The sequence below is a fragment of the Sarcophilus harrisii genome, chromosome 1 (genome assembly GCF_902635505.1).
Source record: "Sarcophilus harrisii chromosome 1, mSarHar1.11, whole genome shotgun sequence".
Lineage (NCBI taxonomy): Eukaryota > Metazoa > Chordata > Mammalia > Dasyuromorphia > Dasyuridae > Sarcophilus > Sarcophilus harrisii.
Window position 1 is genome coordinate 706,703,657 of NC_045426.1, and position 19,856 is coordinate 706,723,512.

Sequence of the window (19,856 nt, forward strand, 5' to 3'; positions counted from 1 at the left end):
TGATGGAAAAAGCCATCTGCATCCAGAGAGGACTATGGAGACTGAATGTGGAATTTCACCTTTATTGTTATTGTTATTTGCTTGTTTTTTTCTTATTTTTCCCACTTCTGATCTGATTTTTCTTGCACAGCATGATAAATATGGAAATATGTTTAGAAGAATTGTATATGTGTAACCTCTATTGGATTACTTGTTGTCTAGGAGAAGTAGGAGGTGGGGAGGGAGGGAGAATAATTTGGAACACAAGATTCTGCAAGAGTGGATATTGAAAACTACCTTTGTATGTATTTTGAAAACTAAAAAGCTATAGTTTTTAAAGAATGTTTTTAATTTCACAAGAACTCCAAATGAAAAAGAACACAAAGTTCATTTGGTCCTATATTGGACCAAAAATCCCCACTCTAGAGGCAATCAACCCTTGACTTGAGCTCTTGAGGCAAATCCAGTCATAGGTACTTGTAGGGAAGTTGGTAATCCTATTAAGCCTATATTTGCTCTTTTGCATATCTCAACTATTGCTTCCAATTCTGTCCTCTGACAATAAGCAGAATGAGTCCAAATCCCTTTCCTAGGAAACAACTCTTCAAGTATTTAAAGATATCTAGTGTGTCCTCCCTAAGGCTTTTTGTCCTCCAAACCAGACACCTTCCAAGTGCTTCTCCTATGGCATTGTCTCAAAACTCTTCAGCATTCTGGTGTTTTCCTCTCTTTGAGACAATTTTTTAGTTTATCAATGTTCTCCCTAATGCCTGAACTTGAGCCTGGTAGCCTACACGGGGTCTGAATAAATACAGAGAACCTGTCATCCTCTTAATTCCACACATTCTACTTCTTGTGGAGTTAAGGAACAAAACTGAGACTATTGTTAGAACTCCCAGAGGAGGAAATTCTCTCTTCCAAAGCAATTAGTTTCCCTCCAATCGATCATCTTGGAGAGTTTCCTAGAAGACTAATAGGCTTAAGTAACTTTGCCCAGAAAAAAAAACAACTGGAAATTGAGGGGTTGCCCATTAATTGGGGACTGGCTCACTAAACTATAGTGTGTTTATGAAAGAATATTATTGTTCATGGGAAATGAACAGAATGCTCTTAGGAAAAAAACAAACTGGAAAGTCCTCTGTGAACTTAAGCAAAATGAAATGTACTATATACCTAGTAATAGCAATGTTCTGGGATGACAAGCTGTAAATGACTTTGCTCTTCTCAGTAGTACAGTCATCCATGACTACTCTGAATGATTTACTATGAAAGATCCTATCCATACCCAGAGAAGGAAGATTGTATGTTAATACAGGTTAAAACATTCTCTCTCTCTTTTTTTAAACTTAATTTTTTCTTGAGGGTTTTAATTTTCATTAGGATGGGAGATCTTTTTTTTTTTTCACAACTCCACTTTTATGGAAATGTTATGTGTAACTTCACAAGGGGTTTCTTAAGTGGGTGGGGATAGGGGAGAAAATCTAGAACTCAAAAATTTTAAAAACAAATGTAAAAATTGTTTTTGTTTTGAATGAATTGGGGAAAATTTTAAATAAATACAATAAAAAATTAAAAAAAAAAAAAAAAAAAAGTAACTTGCCCAGGATCACAGAGTCAACAGGACTTGAACTGGTTTTGAAGCTGACTCTATGCCAATCTGTTTTTTGTTAAACATAAACTTTCTTGGCTGCCAAATCATACTGCTAATTTCAGACAAACCATGTTGTCAGACGATAGCTCTTCCGTCTTGTACTTGTGAAATTGATTTTTTGAACCCAAGTTAGACTTTATGTTGACTTCTATTCTACTTCAGCTTCTTTAAGTCTAAGTGTTCTATATTGTCAAGATGTTTTTAAATCCCAGCTCTTTCAGGCTATCCTATGTGGACTTGGGATCCAGAAGACATAGCTTCAAATCCTACTTGCTATTTGTGTGACCTTGGGAAGTCACTAAATCTAAGCTTCAGTTTTTCATCAGTAAAATCTATGATCCTGCCCAACTTTATGGCCATCCATAGTGGAAAAGCATGCCATCTGTGCCTGATAAGGGTGAATAAGGACCCCAAGTCCTTTGCAATCAGGCAGGTAATAGGGAGTGGCATGTTAGGGGCAGAGCTGAATTTTATTATTCAAGCTACACCCTGAAACAAGTAAGGAGGAGCACTGATTATCTCAACCTTTTAATATTAAGTAGGCCTTTTATTGTCCTAAAGTGGATCTTTATTGCAATTTCTAGCCAATTCCTTGAATTGACAAAATTATCATGACCCCATTGTTACTGTACCTATCAGAAGGCCAAGCTATAATGTCAACCTCCCAAGTTACTTTTCTTCTATGAAAAACCTACCTGTCCCCCATTTCTTTGTTGGTTTCTTAAATCTGCCTGCCTTATGGCAGAAAGTTCTCTAGGGATTTTGCCTGCCTTGTGACATCTTTCTCCTAGTTATAGCTAACTCCACCATTTAAAAAGCATCACAATGGCTAACTCCTTTTAAGGTTAGCCTACTTCCTAAGCATCATAATGGTGAGTTCCAGTAGGGAACTTAGTCAGCCTCTTTCCCTTAGTTAATTGCTAAAACTTTATGGCATAATAATAAAATCTTTGCCTCTTGATTTAGAAATGGTCTAAGCCTACAAATTCTTTTAAGACTTGTCACAATTGCAGCCCCAAATGCCAATATATTTTTGGAGTCCAATCCCCATTCCTCAACATTTGGTGGATTGTGAAGGAAGAGTCCTGGACCCCTGATATATTTTGGGAAGTTAGCACTTCTGTGTCCCCATACTCCATCATGCCTTTATCCAAGTTATTGCTAAAAGATTGCATAGGGCCAAGCTCCCTAAAGCTTTGGAGAGCTCCTTCCAAGTTGAAATTGACCCACTAGTGTTTACCCTTTGGGTCTATCAGCTTCAAATCCACTTAATTAGTTTATCCACACACTCACCTTCCTCTGCCTCTTTCACAAGAGTAGCACGAGAGCTATAGTTTTATGGTTCCCTAAAAATCTATGGAGGTTATATCGCCAACTTTTTCTGGTCTACCAATATAGTAATACTACTGAAAATAAGCTTTCAAGTTAGTTTAGCATGACCTGTTCTTGAGAAGGCCTTGTTGATTCTTGGGCTCACTATTTCCTTTTTTGGATGCTCATTAACTTTTTAACAACCCCATCCATTTAGCATTCGGCTTCCCTTCTCTCTCATTATCTTCCTTAGGAATCAACTCTCTATTAGTTATCTGGGCTCAGTCCATTCCAATCCAAAGATTATTCTCCTTGGTAGAGAATTAAGAGCTGGGTAGCTCTGCTTTCTCTGGATCAAATTAGAACTGCTCTGCCCACCCCAATCTCTTCTTTGTTCCATCTCTTCTTTGATACTCCTCTTTCCCTCAATATAATTTCATTCATTGGAAGGCCTGTAGGTCTTTGACAGCCAAACCAAGCATTTGTCCTTTCAAAGAGATCTCACATCAACCAAATCATTTCCAATGGAGCAGTAATGAACTGAACCAGCTACACCAGGGAAAGAACTCTGGGAGATGACTAAAAACCATTACATTGAATTCCCAATCCCTATATTTATGCACACCTGCATTTATGATTTCCTTCACAAGCTAATTGTACAATATTTCAGAGTCTGATTCTTTTTGTACAGCAAAATAACGTTTTGGTCATGTAGACTTATTGTGTATCTAATTTATATTTTAATGTATTTAACATCTACTGGTCATCCTGCCATCTAGGGGAGGGGGTGGGGGGGTAAGAGGTGAAAAATTGGAACAAGAGGTTTGGCAATTGTTAATGCTGTAAAGTTACCCATGTATAAATCCTGTAAATAAAAGGCTATTAAATAAAAAATAAATAAATAAATAAATAAAACAAAGAGATCTCACATTCTGAAGACTGTATTTTGTAGAGATAGAGGACTGGCCCTAGTTTCAAATTCTTCCTTGGATGCTTCTCACCTGTATGATCCTGGGCTAGTCTCCTCCAGATCCAGATTCAGGATCCTAGGATCTGTGCCTTGTGTGCCCACATGGTCCCTTTGGGTAACTCCCATTTTTACCTCATCAGAGGAAAATACTCTTTTGAGCACTTCCCATCTGTTATGAGCTAAGGTATTGATGGAAAAGGGAGGCTTAAATGACCCCTAACATTTCTGTAACACCAGTCCAGTGTTAGGAGAGAAATTATGGAGCAGAAGTGGGATAGCTTAAGTGAACTTTGCTCCCAGGTGGATTTCTTAATTTATTTTATTGAAAAAAAAAACAAAAAACAGAAAAGAAATACAAAACAAAATAAAACAAAATAAAAGAGAACATTGTCATGTGCCCAGCAGAACATCAGGAAGGATTCAAAATGCTCCCAAGGAGATTGACCTGGAAGCCAGCTATGGTCCCTTTAGGAAAGGAGGATATAAAGTCTGCCCTAAAACTCTGACAGCAAGCTCATGAGACCCTTAGGGAGTGTCCTTGATCTCATTTTAATCTCCTTGCTGGTGGCTTTTAACTGCTGGGCTACATTCAAATCTGTTGAAGCCTTCTGTTCCAATCATCCTATGACAGCCTTCACACCAGAGGTACTAATCTTCCCTCAACGTGTAATGCAGAAGAAACTGAGGCAAGACAGACATTAAGTTTTTAATGTTTTAATAGTGAATAATTTAGGCTAGCTGGTCAGACGGGACTCTTGCCTAAAGATGTCTGACCACTAGCAATTAAACACAGACCTTTTATAGGGTTCCAGCTATAAAGGAAATAAAGGCAAGGGGGGGGGGGAGAATATTGGGTAAGTCATAATTTCAGGAAGGATCATAACTTTTTAATTCTGGCAGGTTGGGGGTCAAGAAGGTCCAGAGCAAGAGACAGAGAGTCTGGGGCAAGAGACAGTGAGCACTACTCAGGCATTTGAGATAAGCCAGCTGGATGGAGTTTTATGACTCATTGGAATATGAGAGTGACCAAAGTTTAATGGGGTAAGGAAAATGGGTGTGTGTGGCCAGAATATTTTATTCAGGGTATATAGCATAATAATTCAGGGAATCTGAGGTATTACAATTCATGGAAATTGAGGCAAGGAAACTAAGGTATTACAAACCCCCTACCTAAAAATCCTACCTTAGTCTCCCACTACTTTTGTTACCTTAGACAAGTCACACAGTCTGCTGCTCTTCATGGTTTCAGGCCCATTTCTCCCCACTGTTTCCAGCCTCCTTTGTGTTCTGTCTCCCCTCCCCCCAATTAGATTGTAAGTGTCCTGAGGAAAATGACTGTCTTTTTATTAATTATATTCCCAGTGCTCAGCAGAGTGCCTAGCACATAGTACATGTTCAAAGGTATTGATGAATCGGACTGGGTTATGCTGGAATACAGCAGTTTCAGTAGGCAGTTCCCCTGTGGGGAATCTGCCCTGGGAATGTACAGTTTTTAGAATGAATTGCAGCTTGACTGACCTGGTTTTCTTTAAGGCTGATTGCTGACCTTATAGATCCCCCTTCACCCCCTTTAGAGCCTGCAAAGTACAAAGGGAGAGAACTCTGGAATTATTGCAAGAAGTCTTTTCTTCCTTCCTACTTCCCTCCCTCCCTCCCTTCCTTTCTTCCTTCCTTCCTTCCTTCTTTCCTCCCTCCTTTCCTTCCTTCCTTCCTTCCTTCCTTCCTTCCTTCCTTCCTTCCTTCCTTCCTTCCTTCTTTTGCTGAGGAAATTGGAGTTAAGTGACTTGCCCAGGGTCATACACTAGGAAGAGTTAAGTGTCTGAGGTCAAATTTGAACTCAGGTCCTCCTGACTTCAGGGTTGGTGGCCACCTAGTTGCCCTGAGGCCATTTCTTTCAATGAATAAAGCAGCATAATCAATACATTGGCCTGCAGTGGGTTTGCATTCTCTCATCTTCCAGTGATGTCATTCATAATCATTGATGCTTCTATCCTCAATGATTTGTCTGGTTCCTCCCATGTAAATGTTCCTCCCTTTAAGCAGTCCTTCCAGTATGCTAAAGACTTTCTTTTCATCTTATTAATATGCCATAGATGTCAGAGTAGCTAGTGGTAAACCATCCTTTATCCCCCACTCTCACTGCATGACTGGCTCACTTCCTTTTCCCCTCATATGGTTCTTTTTGCCAAATGTAACAAACAAACTTTGACCTGGGCCACATGCTGGAGAAATTCTGGAATGGTGCAGGCGTGCTGTGGGCAGCAACATGGCCCAGTGAGAATAGAGCGCCTGCCCTGGAGCCAGGAAGACTCATCTTCCCATTTCAACTCTGACCTCAGATACCTCCTAGCTGTATGAGCCTGGGTAAGTCACTTCACCTGATTTGCCTCGGTTTCCTCATTTGTAAAATGAGCTAAGGAAGGAAAGGACAAAGCACACTAGTATCTTTGTCACAACAGTCTCTGAAGAACTGATGGGGAGAGGAGTAGGGTGGGTGTAAACAGGCTGCAACACAGTAGAAAGGAGGAATTACAGAGAGGAGCAATAAAAGATGTCTTTAAAGAAAGGACGAGTGAAATGGAGGATGGGTCAGTTCCATGATCAGAGAAAGAAATAACCGAGGGACCACTGTGGACTCCACGGGAAGCTTGGAAACATCAAGAGAAATTGAGCAATCCCCTCCTTTCCACACAAACATACACAATCTGGCAAGAAGAAAAAACAAACCATCCTACAATTACAGGTTAGGGCTATAAGGGACCTTAGAGGGAATCTAGTACACTTGTCTCATTTTACAGATAAGGAAACTGAGGCCTTGTCAAAGGTGAAACAAGTAGACCGTGACAGAGGCGGAATAAAGACCTAGTTCCTTTGACATATTTTGGAGCCAGTTTTCTTTCCATTCCATCACACTCCTGATTCAGCTTTTTTTTTTTGGGGGGGGGGCAGAGGAGGCAATTGGGGTTCAGTGACTTGCTCAGTGTCTGATGCTGGATTTGAACTCAGTTTCTCTTGACTCCAGAGTCTGTGATCTATCCACTGCTCCACAATTTTAGCTTTTGGAACCACATCTATGCTGTAAGCCCCTTATAAACCATAAAGCTTCATGGACGTGTAATGTGTGATTATTGATGGCAACATCGTCTTCCTGCCTCCTCCTCCAAGTAGCTCCAGCTAGAGACACAGGGTAGGCCCTCTTCTCTTTTTCTGCTTCTCTTTCATGACTCATATCTCAGGTAGCCCCAAAGGCAGAGATCATCCCCCAAATCCTATCATTAGTTGTAACAAAACTCCCTAAATATAAATTAGAGAGACATCATCCCCACCTAGGGAATAAGGAGGCGTTCCTCTCCTAAACTGTATGTGTGACAGACCCCAAATAATCCAGGGAGGCAGGAGCAGGACAGGGGCTTGCCTCCACATCTGGCCAGCTGAAAACGATGTCGATTACTTTTCTTTTTCTTTTCTTTTTTTAAAGGAGGGTTAAGAGCAAAATGTATTATGCCCAAGGAAAATTCAAAATTGCAAAGCTGACCATTATGAACTCCCAGAAAGCAACAGTAAAAATGCTTATAGTTAAAAGCTTAATGGGGAAATTACACTGTGCTCAAAGACATCATAGATAAGATAACATAATCTACATGCACCAAGTAGCATAGCATTGAAGTACTGAAAAGAAATGTTAAGCTAGTTTCAGGTGACTAGCAAATCTACAATGCTGTGGTTAGGAATGTGGCTAATTAGAAGCAGATTTGAATTCAAGTCTTTTTGTAATGCCAAAAGAAACTGAGCAAGACAGAGATTAGAGACCAATTCAATAATTTATTAAATGGAGAGAAATACTGGGACCAATGGATCCCAGGGCTAGATGAAACTATCATCTCAAAGAATCTAGCCCCTTGGGACTGCAAGCCTTTTATGGAATAACAAGAACAATGACATAATGCAGAGACCTAGGTGGGGATCGCCTTGGAGATGGAGGTTACTGATATTCTAATGACATTAAGGAATGTCTATAACACCTTTATCTCAACCATTAAGAGGGGATGGTCATAACCTTAAGGCAGAATACGAAATAGGACAAATGGAGGAACTGGTCACCCCATTAAAAGTGACCTTTGGCATTACATTTTGACTTCTAGTCTCCTGCTCTTTCAACTTCAGATACTTTCTTTTCCCTGAGACACTGGACATTTCCCACCATAATTTTGAAATTCTGTTCCCATCCCACTCTACCCTTTGTTTTTCTAAGCCTTCTTCAATATTCAATTCTATTAGTAGAGTTGTGTAAAACTCAGATAGAAATAAGACCCACTATGGGCTTTCATAAGGACATAAGGATCTCTGGTGGCCACATATTGACCTAGTTTTAAAATGCAATATTACATGTTTTATTTTTTTTTATTAAAGCTTTTTATTTTCAAAACACATGCATGGATGATTTTTTAACATTGACCTTTGCAAAACCTTGAGTTTCAAATTTTCCCCTCCTTCCCTTCCACCCTCTTTCCTAGATGGAGGTAATCCAATAGATGTTAAACATGTTAAAATATATGTTAAATCCTATATATGTATATATATTTATATACTTATCTTGCTGTACAAAAAAAATCAGATCAAAAAGGAAAATATGAGAGAGAAAACAAAATGCAAGTGAACGACAACAAAAAGAGTGAAAATGCTGTGTTGTCCTTCACGCTCAGTTCCCACAGTCCTCTCTCTCTAGGTGAAGACGGCTTTCCTCATCACAAGGCCTCAATCACAGCCACATCCATCAGAACTGACTCTAGGCCCAGCCCTCTATCTCTACAACAAGCTGCCCTTCAGGCTGTGAGGTGTCTTTGAATGGAAGATTACTTGTCTTGTTTCTCAAAGATCTACAGGCCTCTTGCAAGCAATGAATTTTCTTTCTTGGTTCACGTGGAAAAATGGAATTAATCCCACGATTTGCCCAAGGTCGTAAGACAAGTTAGTTGCAGGAAAATTAGCCAATCAGCAAACATTTATTAAACTCCTTCTAGTTGCTAGGCACTCTGCTTGGCTCTTGGAATACAAAGACATAAATTGTATCTCCTAGACTAGATAAGGTAAAGTTCTTGAGAGAGATGAGGCAATCCAGAGTGAAGGGAAAAGAAGCTGATTTCTTTGGATGCCCCATGAAGTTCTCTGTGAATTCTTTGATCTGTGAACGTGTCCCCTGTACATACGCTTTCAGTCGCTTACTAGAGGGTGATAGTATTTATTTAATAAGGCCTCCCCTCAGCCCTTCTCTCATCACCATCCCATTTGTACCTCTATCCCAACATCTGCTTGCATGTGCATCTCTTAATAATATGTGAAGGCTGTTTCTCTCTCTTTCTCTCTGTCTCTGTCTCTAAGTATAATCTAGCTGCTTTTACCTTTTACAGCATCATATTTGGCCCCTTCACAGAATTACTCTCCGTCCAAATCTCCTTCTTCTATATTGCCTCAGTCTCTGGGGACAAAGATCTGAAACCGAAGGCAGCTGCTATAAAGCCATTGCCCCATTAGGTTCCCATTTAAACAGAACACGGCCTGATGGAGAAAATGCCAGCATCTCAGTGCAAATCCACCGCTGGGCCGAGGCTAGTTGCTCCAAGGGCAATCTGCGTGCAGACTCTGGCGGGGCTGCAGCTGTCAGAGCTCACAAGGGTGAGACATAAGGTGTCAAAGGTGACTCATAAGGTGACAAAGCTCACCTTCTCTGCTCCATCTCGGAGCCCTCGGGAAAGGTTAGTTCTGAGATTAAATATACCAGGAAGAGCGGGGACAACGGGGCCATGTGCACCTACCTTCCTTAGATCCATCAGTGGGAGGGATAAGAAGGAGGCTGCTGATACCTACCTGGAAGTTCCAGCTCTAGAATAAGGCCTCTCTTATTCTAGATCAGAAATAGTCAAAGACTCCCTGAAGCAAAGCAGCAAAGTCCACATGGAGGATTGCATCCCATAAGCAGTGTGCTCTTAAGGACTGAGCCCTCAATGGTTAGTGCGCCATTGTACTCTTCTATGTGATGGCTTTTCACATTTTTGAAGATAGTAGTCATGAGTCTTCTCCTAACGAATCATTTCCATTTCCTTGAGTTGATCTTCAAGTAGGATAGACTTGAGGTCCTCATTGTCCTCTTCTCCTCTGGATATTTTCCAGGTAATCAATCAACCAATAAATATTCATTAAGTGCCAGCTATGTGTTAGGTCCTGTGCTATCTGGAGATACAAAAAGAGGCAAAATATAGTCCCTCCCCTCAAAGATCTCACTATCAAGTGGGGAGAAAACACACAAATATAAATATACACATATAGATATAGATATATAAATATATTATATACATAATATCTATATCTATCTATATATTTTTTTTTTGGCTGAGGTAATTGGGTTTAAGTGACTTGCCCAGGGTCACCCAGCTAGGAAGAATTAAGTGTCTGAGGTCAAATTTGAACTCAGATCCTCCTGACTTCAGGGCTGGTGCTCTATCCACTGCATTACCTAGCTACCCCACAAACATATATTTATAAGAGAAGCTCTATATATTATAAGTAGGAAATAATTACCAGAGGGAAGGCACCAGAATCCACAGAAGTTGGGGAAAGCAGGGAGATCAGTAGTCAGAGCCGAGGGAGAGCTTTCCAGGCCTGGGAGAAGCCGGAGACAATGTCCAGAGATGGAGGAACAGTTCTTGGAACAGCCAAGAGACTGGTCTTATTAACGTCCCTCCTAAAATGTGACATCCAGAAGTGGACATAAATGTGCTCTGATCTTCTTGGGGAGCAGAACGGGTATAAGTTGGTTTGTTGTTGTTTGTAACACAGTGTAACATTTCTCTGCAACAAAATCATAAAGAGCCTTTATGCCGCACTAGGCTGGGAAGTTGTGCTTCATGTAACTGGGGAAGAAGGACGTTCAGGTTATCATTTTGTCGGCAGATAGAAAGAAAGGATCCTCGAAGCGCTGAAATGAAATTTGATCCTTTCTATAATCAATCTTCCCCACATCTGTCAAGAGGTCCTCCTAAACAAAGCCCAATTCTGAGGGTGTTCCGGAACACTCAGTCCATTTCAGAAACTCTCTATTCTTTCTGAGATTAAGTAAGAACTCTTCTATTTGGCATGTAAAGTCCTTCACAGTCTGTTACCGACCCGCCTTTCCAGCCAGAACAAAGTGGCTCCCCTTTGCCGAATACAATTGGCTGGTTTTATTCTCTTGGCTGGTGATGTTCTAGCTCTGGTATCTGTGTCTTTACCCAGGCAGATTCTCATGCCAGGAATGGCCTTCCTCTTTACATCCTTCTCATAGAATCCCCCAGCTTCACGGCTTCAATCAAATGCTGGCTCCTAATTGCTAGCTCCTTTCTGATCCTTCCCACCACTGGGGCCTCCCTCCTGAATTACATTGTTTTTCTTTTGTATATTTTTATACTGTATACACTTATATGGGACAATGTTGCTTTCCCCGTCCTTTCAGGACAAAGACTTTTCATTGTGTCTCTATTTCCAGGGCCTGGTATGTAGTAGGTGCCTAATAAATGTGTGTTGATTGATTGATTGATTGAGAAGCCAAGCACTTTTAGCCCCATTATATACAAAGAGTGGGAGCACTCATTTTCTGCTCATGACATTGAATCCAGAGCTTCATCCGTTTCTTGAAGCTTTCAGGGCTTTTATCTTGTTTTCATGTAGAGAAAGAGATGTGGCTCACTCTCTCTCTGGGGCTCAGCACGTGTTCATTAAACAAAGGAACAGACTAAGCTTATGGGAGCTTGGAACCTCAGGAACTGCTCCCCTGTTGATTAAAAACCACTTGGAAAGCAAACTCCTTTTTTTTTTATTATAGCTTTTTATTTACAAAACATTTGCATGGGTAGTTTTTCAACACTGACCCTTGCAAAATCTTCTGTTCCAAATTCCCCCCTCCCTTTCCCCACTCCCTCCCCCAATGGCAGGCAGTCCCATACATGTTAAATATGTTAAAGTATATGTTAAATACGATATATGTATACATAGTTATACAATGATCTTGCTACACAAGAAAAATCTGATCTAGAAAGAAAGAAAAAACCTGAGAAGGAAAACAAAAATGCAAGTAAACAATAATAGAAAGAGTAGAAATGCTATGTTGTAGTCCACACTCATTTCTCCTAGTTATCTCACTGGGTGTAGCTGATTCTCTTCATTACTGAATAATTGAAACTGATTTGAATCATCTCATTGTTGAAGAGCCATGTCCATCATGATTGATCATCGTATAATCTTGTTGTTGCCGTGTACAATGTTCTCCTGGTCCTGCTCATTTCACTCAGCATCAGTTCCTGTCAGTCTCTCCAGGCCTCTCTGAAATCATTCTGCTGGTCATTTCTTATAGAACAATAATATTCCATAATATTCATATACCACAATTTATTTAACCATTCCCCAACTGATGGGCATCCACTCGGTTTCCAGTTTCTTGCCAGTACAAAGAGACTCGCCACAAACATTCGTGCACATATAGATCCCTTTCCCTCCTTTAAGATCTCTTTGTGATATAAGGCCAGTAGAGACACTACTGGGTCAAAGCATCTGCACAGTTTGATAACTTTTCAAGCACAGTTCCAAATTGCTCTCCAGAATGGCTGGATCTGCTCACAGTTCCAACAGCATTCGCCATTATCTCTCCCTGTCATTTTAGCCAATCTGACAGTTGGGTAGTGGTATCTCAGAATTGTCTTAATTTGCATTTCTCTGATCAATAGTCATTTGGAGCACCTTTTCATGTGGCTACAAATAGTTTCAATTTCTCCATCTGAAAATTGTCTGTTCAGATCCTTTGACCATTTATCAAATGGAGAATGGCTTGATTTCTTATAAATTTGAGTCAATTCTCTACATATTTTGGAAATGAGGCCTTTATCAGAACCTTTGATTGTAAAAAATGTTTTTCCCAACACTCCCTCTTTTCAAGGATGGTGATCCCTTCAGTGCAACAAGCCCCCTGCTCTCCAGAAGCAGAGGATATGATCAATCTAGACTTGGAGTCTTAAGACAGCTTCTGATCCCACCTCTGATGCTTACCCGCTATGGGACCCCAGGAATCCATTTTCCCTCTTGGAACCTCAGTCTCTTCATTTCCAAATTAGCATAAATAATTACCTGCCTCCCACGGTGGTGGTGAAGAAAATAGTTTGTCAGTCCTAAAGAGCTCTAGAAATAGAAATCTTTGAAGCGACAGTTGAAAAAGAGCAAGCCATGGACTTGGAGGCAGAAGAGCTGAGTTCAAATCCTGCCTCAGACGCTTACCAGCTGGATGGCATCTAGGAAAGGGGATGTCAATGGCACTCATCCCACAGTGGGACTATATAACATAGTATCCATAAGGCCCTTTGTGAACCCTGAAGCATTATAGAAATGTTGGCTGCTATTTTAATGGTGAGGTCTACTGCCTATTGCCAGCAGAGACATGTGTATGAGACATAGTGTGTCATCGACAATACCTTTGATGGGGAAAGGGGGTAGGCAGCTATGGAGCAACAGCAAGGGGATAATGTGTGGGATTTCCACTTCTTTTAGTCAAGTAACTCTTCTTCTTTTTCCTGAGGCAATTGGGGTTAAGTGACTTGACCAGGGTCACACAGCTAGGAAGTATCTGAGGCCAGATTTGAACTCATGAAACAGGAGCTTCCTGACTCTCAGTGTGGCATTCTATCCATTGAACCACATCACAGTGTCCTATGGACCTAGGAAACTATCTTTTACCATTGCTTGTGGTTTTACTGCATTTCTATTGATTTTGCAAAGTATTTCCCAATTACATTGTAACCTGCTTAAGGCTGCGTTAAGGGGCACTAAGGCTGCACTAAGAAAGTTATGGCCCCTGTTTGATATTTCTCTACTCCTTGCTGTTCCAGTCCAGTCTAAACTCTATAAAACACCTGCTACTTTATATAAATAGTTGGGGTAGGAGTACCAAGAGAAAACATAAGAGTGCCCACCCTTAAGTGCCCACATGCTACTGAGAGGGGAGAACAGGTAAGCAGAGATGTGAACAAAAGATTACTGCAGGAAGAGGAGAAAATGCTGCCTGAGCCAACTGGGCTTTGAAATGGGGGTGGAGGGTGGGGAGGGAAGGCTGATAAATTACACCTGACCTCAGAAAGCACACCCTTTGGGCTGACTATGTGGGTAGGAGCTGGATCCCAAGAGCTTCCTAGAAAAGACGGGGGAGCTGAGCCCAAAGGAGATCAGGATTCCAAGTGTCCTCTACAAACGATCAATTATGGATCAAACCGCAGGGATCTCTGGGGAAGAAGGAATGGAAGGCTCAAAGCCTGCCCTAGGCCCACTTCTACAAATACACATACTCTGAAACCTGGTTGTTCACATGTTGCTTTGGGCAGCCCAAAATAAAACCAGAAAACCTCTTTATTGGAGGCACAAAAACAGACTCGAGTCTATTTGAGAGTAATTATGGGTTGTTGTTGTTTTTGGGTTTTGCTTTTTTTTTTTTTTTGGATATTCCCCAGTGCTTAGCCCAGGGCCAGCACATAGTAGGGATCCTTATGGACTGATGACTTGCACATCTTGGTTAGGGCAAATCCATTACGGGAGGGGAAGGGGTGACAATACAGGGATTCATGGCTCCTTGGACAGAATCATGAAACATCTGGATCCCTTCTTAGAACAACATTTTTAAAAACATTTTTCCCCCTCAGGAAAACATTTCTAAGTAAATAAAGTACATGTATCACAGGAACAGCAATTCTGTGGCAATAGTTAGCAAAATAGTTTTTGAAATGTGAACCCCAAATTAAGAACCCTGAGAGTGTTATAGATTGAAACCATTGAGCCCCGTCCCTCATTTTATAGATAAGGAAACCAAAGTGCAGAACAGGGAGTGACTTGGCCAGGATCACACAGTGAGCAAATGTCTGAACCCAGATGGAGTCTGAAACCTCTATCCACCACATTGCATTGCCTTTCATGGCTTTGTTGAGTTCATAGATAAACCATCCTGATATCTTTGATGCTTCTAGGGATTATATACTTGTAGAAAATGAAGTGTATTTTTCTTCCTCTGCTAAGGTCAGGCGGGAGGCATTTTAGCTGGAATCAGGCGGCCTGGTTCATTTGGTTATATAAGCCCATCACCAGGTTGTCTGGGGGCGGGGACCAGGGAGCATCTTTTTTTATACTGTTTTTTTATACCGTCTAATCATCTACCCCAAACTTAGCAGGGCTAAGAGCCACAAGAGGGGAAGGAGTTCACCCACAGATCCAGACCTGTGATGTCATCAGCCTAGGAAACTCCTGGAGAGGAACTGCTTATCTCCTCTGCAACTCCAGGTCATAAAGTGTAATATTCTTCTCTAAAATGTAATCTTCTCTTGTTGGGGTTTTCTTGGGGTCTCTCCCCCCATCTTGGCCTCTTTTGGCAGCCTTCCTTTCAGTTCAGTAATCAACCACAAGTGTAGCCAGGGGTTAAAGTCCAAATCCTTTATGGTCTCTTTCCAAGTCTTGTCTCCTTTCCTGGGGCCCGGTTAGCTTTCTTAGAGTCCAGATCCTTTATTATCTCCTTCCTGGGGCTGGACAGCTTTCTGAAGAGCCGTCTGTCTGGCCTTGGTTCTGAGAGCTTGAGCTCCTGCCTCCTTCTCTGGCTTTTGAATGTCCCCGACTGAATCCTGGCTTGTCTTTCTGGCCCTATATATATGGCCCTTTCTGGCCATATAAGGGAGAGCTTCTCCCTTATATGATCCACACTGAGTACACACCAATCGTTACATCACTAGGAAACCATTATTTGTTGTAGGATTAAATCAGTGCTAAACTAGATTTAACCATTGTCTCTTTGATTCCACTTAGTGCCTTGTTCCACGTTCTGGCCCATAACATCTCCTTGTAGGATTAAATCAATCATACTGAGCCACGCTAAATTAGGTAACTATCGTCTCTATCAGTTCCGCTGACTTAGCACCTTGTAAGAATCCTTTATTTCAAATTCAGAGGTCTGGCCCATAACAACAAAGCTATAAAATGATATTAAATTATACTAAAGCACTCAGGTCCTTCTGATAAACCTCTGAATTCAAGGCCCCTACTCCATACTGCCTCTCACTGAGGTCTTAGTAATGTCACCAAACAAGGCAGGGCTTCTCTGAACGTTTTAACTACTGAATTACATTTTTTTTTTTTCCCTGAAGGCTCCCTTCCTCTAGCCTCAACTTATCTTTTCATTGTTTCCCATTATGCATATGCCCGATGCCTAGATGAACACCTCACTCTCCCATGAACTCATCCACCCAGAAACTCATTCCATGCCTGCCCTTTCTTGTCCTCTTCCCAGAATGCTCTTCTCCATGATCTCTGTAGATCCAGCTCTTTTTCAAGACAGGGCCTGCTGCAAGGTCACTCACTGTCCCCATTTTGCACTCACCATTTTCTCCAGCCCAAGACTTCTGTTTCTAAATTTTTCTGGAAACTTGCTTTGTGCTTTTATTGTCAAGGGTCATAGGCTCACAGCTTTAGAATTGGAAGAGATCTTAGAGGTCATTTGGTCCAATGCCTTGATCTTTCAGATAAAGAATTTAAAGTTTAAGAAAGGGAGGGAGGAGAGAAGGACTTGAATCCATCTTTAGAGACTTCCTGTCTCTGAGGCCAGGGCTCTCACCTATGTATGCTGTCCAATGTAGGTTTATGGTTTAAAAAAAAAATTGGTTTGTTTTTTTTTTGGTTGAGGCAGTTGGTGAGTTGCCCAAGGTCACACAGCTAGTAAATACTGAGTATTAAGTGTCTGAGACTGGATTTGAATCCAAGTCCCCCTGACTGGTGCACTATCCATTGAGCCATCGAATTGCGCCTTATAGATTTGTTGTGGTTTTGTCTGTTATAAAGGCAAACATAAAGAAACAAGCAACGGGATGATTTCAGAGAGGCCTGGAGAGACTGACAGGAACTGATGCTAAGGGAACTGAGCAGAACCGGGAGATCATTGTACACGGCAACAACAAAATTATACGATGATCAACTGTGATGGACGTGGCTCTTCAACAATGAGAGGATTCAAACCAGTTCTACTTGTTCAGTGATGAAGAGCCATCTGCACCCAGAGAGAGAACCATGGGAGTTGAGTGTAGATCACAACATAGCATTTTCGCTCTTTCTGTTATTGTTTGCTTGCATTTTCCTTCTCAGGTTTTTTTTCCTTCTTGATCCGATTTTTCTTGTGCATCAAGATCACTGTATAAATATGTATACATATATTGGATTTAACATATCCTTTAACATATTTAACATGTATGGGACTACCTGCCATCTGGGGGAGGGAGTGGGGAGGAAGGAGGGGAAAAGTTGTAACAGAAGGTTTTGCAAGGGTCAATATTGAAAAATTACCCATCATGTGTTTTGTAAATAAGAAGCTTTAACAAAAAAAATATAATAAAAGCAAACTTGAAATGGAGAATAGCGCATTGAAGTTAAGAAAAACCAGGTTGGTGACTACAAATGATTTATTTAGGGTTATTTGATTTATATTGTTACCTTTTTGTAAGGGGAGGAGGACGAATAAATGGCTCATTCAAACTCCTCATAGTACCTTACTTTTCACAAAAGAATGAAAACACAAAGAGATCTCATGGATATTTGAATAATGCCCTGTAAATGAAGCCTTTCCTAGATATCCTCCTCCCACCAAAATATCCTTGGATTTATTTTAAAATGTGTTTTGTATATGCAAATTCATATGCTGTCTCTGTGATAGAAGGAATTCTCAAGGAAGGCACAAGTCTTTCAGTTTTATCTCTATCCCTAATGCTTAGCATATAGAAGATGCTTAGTGAATATTTACTGTTGATGGCTATCAAAAACATGAGTTTCTCACTTTATTAAATGTCACTGGATATCAAAAAAAGGAAGAGGAGGGAGAGGAGGAAGAGGAGAAAGAAAAGGAGAAGGAGAAGAAAAAGACAAGAAGAAGAAAGAAAAAGAAGGAAGCAAAAGAAGAAGAAAGAAGAAAGAAAGAAAGAAGCAAAAGAAGAAGAAGGAAGCAAAATAAGAAGAAAGAAGGAAGCAAAAGAAGAAATAAGAAGAAAGAAAGAAGGAAACAAAATAAGAAAGAAGAAGAAAAAGAAAGAAGGAAGCAAAAGAAGAAGAAAGAAGATGATGATGATGATTATGATGATGATGATGATCCAGGTTCAATCCTTCCAGTACCCCATTTATGTGGCTCATTTCTCTGAATTGGAAGCTCCCAGAAGCCAGTCACTTCATATCCGCCATTTCCTGTCCAGTTGCTTGGGAATTCTACCCACAGTCCATTGAAGGAATTAACCTGGGCTCTTGGTCCACTAGACTTTGCCCTAAATCTTCCAAGTCAGTAGCTTCCATGGAAGCTTTTGCTGACTCCAGATGAAGTTAGAGAGTGAGCATTTTGGTGAAAGTTTGAACTACACCCCTGGGGGCCCTAATAAAATCACATCTGCATGTGGCTGTGCCTACTCTGTGTTTTGGAGTAAGTAAATACAGTACTGGGGAGATAATAATAGGTAACTAGGACCTGGGACTGGCTTTGGGAAGGAGGGAAGGCATAATTGGAAGGCACCTAACCTGACCCATATAATGAGCAGGCTCATTCTAATTTGTAAGTAATAGTTGTCTTACCTCCCAAGTGTCTTATGTATATGAACTTACTTCTGGGCTGGTGAGTGTGAGGTGGGATACGGAGGAAGCCTTGGAGTGGGGAAGCTTTTAAAAGTCCATATGATCCCAGATCTCTTCAATATTCCACTTACACAGCTCATCTCTCTCTCTCTCTCTCTCTCTCTCTCTCTCTCTCTCTCTCTCTCTCTCTCTTATAAAGCTTTTTATTTTCAAAGCCTATGCATGGATAATTTTTCAGCACTGACCCTTGCATTGCCTTATGTTTTAGATTTTCTTTTCCTTCCCCCATTCCCTTCCCTAGATGGCAAGCAATCCAATATATGTTAAACATATTAAAATATATGTTAAATCCAATATGTATAAACATTTATACAATTCTCTTGCTGCACAAGAAACATCAGATCAAAAAAAAAAAAAAAAAAAAAGAAAGTAAATGAGTAAGAAAACAAAATGCAAGCAAATAACAACAAAAAGAATGAAAATGCAATGTTGCGATCCAAATTCAGTTCCCACAAGCCTCTCTCTGGGTGCAGATGCTCTCTCCATCACAAGATCATTGGAACTGGCATCAATCATCTCATTATCGGAAAGAGTCACATTCATCAGAATTGATGGTTGTATAATATTGACGTTGCCTTGTACAATGATCTCCTAGTTTACACACTTCATTTGTCAAGCTCCCCGAAGCCAGCCATTTCACATTTATCTTAGCATCTCCTTTTCTTGCCCAGCTGGTCGGGGATTCCCTTTCTCCAAGGTTTATGTCAAGGACATAAAGAAAGGCTCCATACTTACTAAGTCCTCACTCCCCAATTTATTGCAGCTAAAAGCTGGAAACAAAACAAAATTTTTGGGCTACATCTGAGAAAAAGTGGTCTTGGGGTGACTGTCCTGGAAGGTTATGACAGAACCTCTGTCTGGAAGGGAGCTCAGATGCCACTGAATTCATTATTAAGTCATAAAGAAATGGTTTAGTTAGTGGAGATTGTAGGAAAGCAGCTGACACTCTCTCATGCTACTTATTCACATGGCAAAGAGGGAGTGGTTCAGGCTTGGCAACAGCTTAGTTAGTCAAATTTGGAGCTGGTTGGATGATTGAACTCAAAAGGATGTCATTCTATACCTAAATGGTGGTGGGGGAGGGACTTCTAACTGAGGTCGGGAAATTGCTTGGGAGAATTTCTGAGGAGAGACAGTGATGAAAAAAATACAAAGAAGTAAAGAAAAATGTGTCCATGAAATATCAAAAAAAAAAAAAAAAATTCACAGAAGGGAAGCTCAGGAAAGTACATGAAG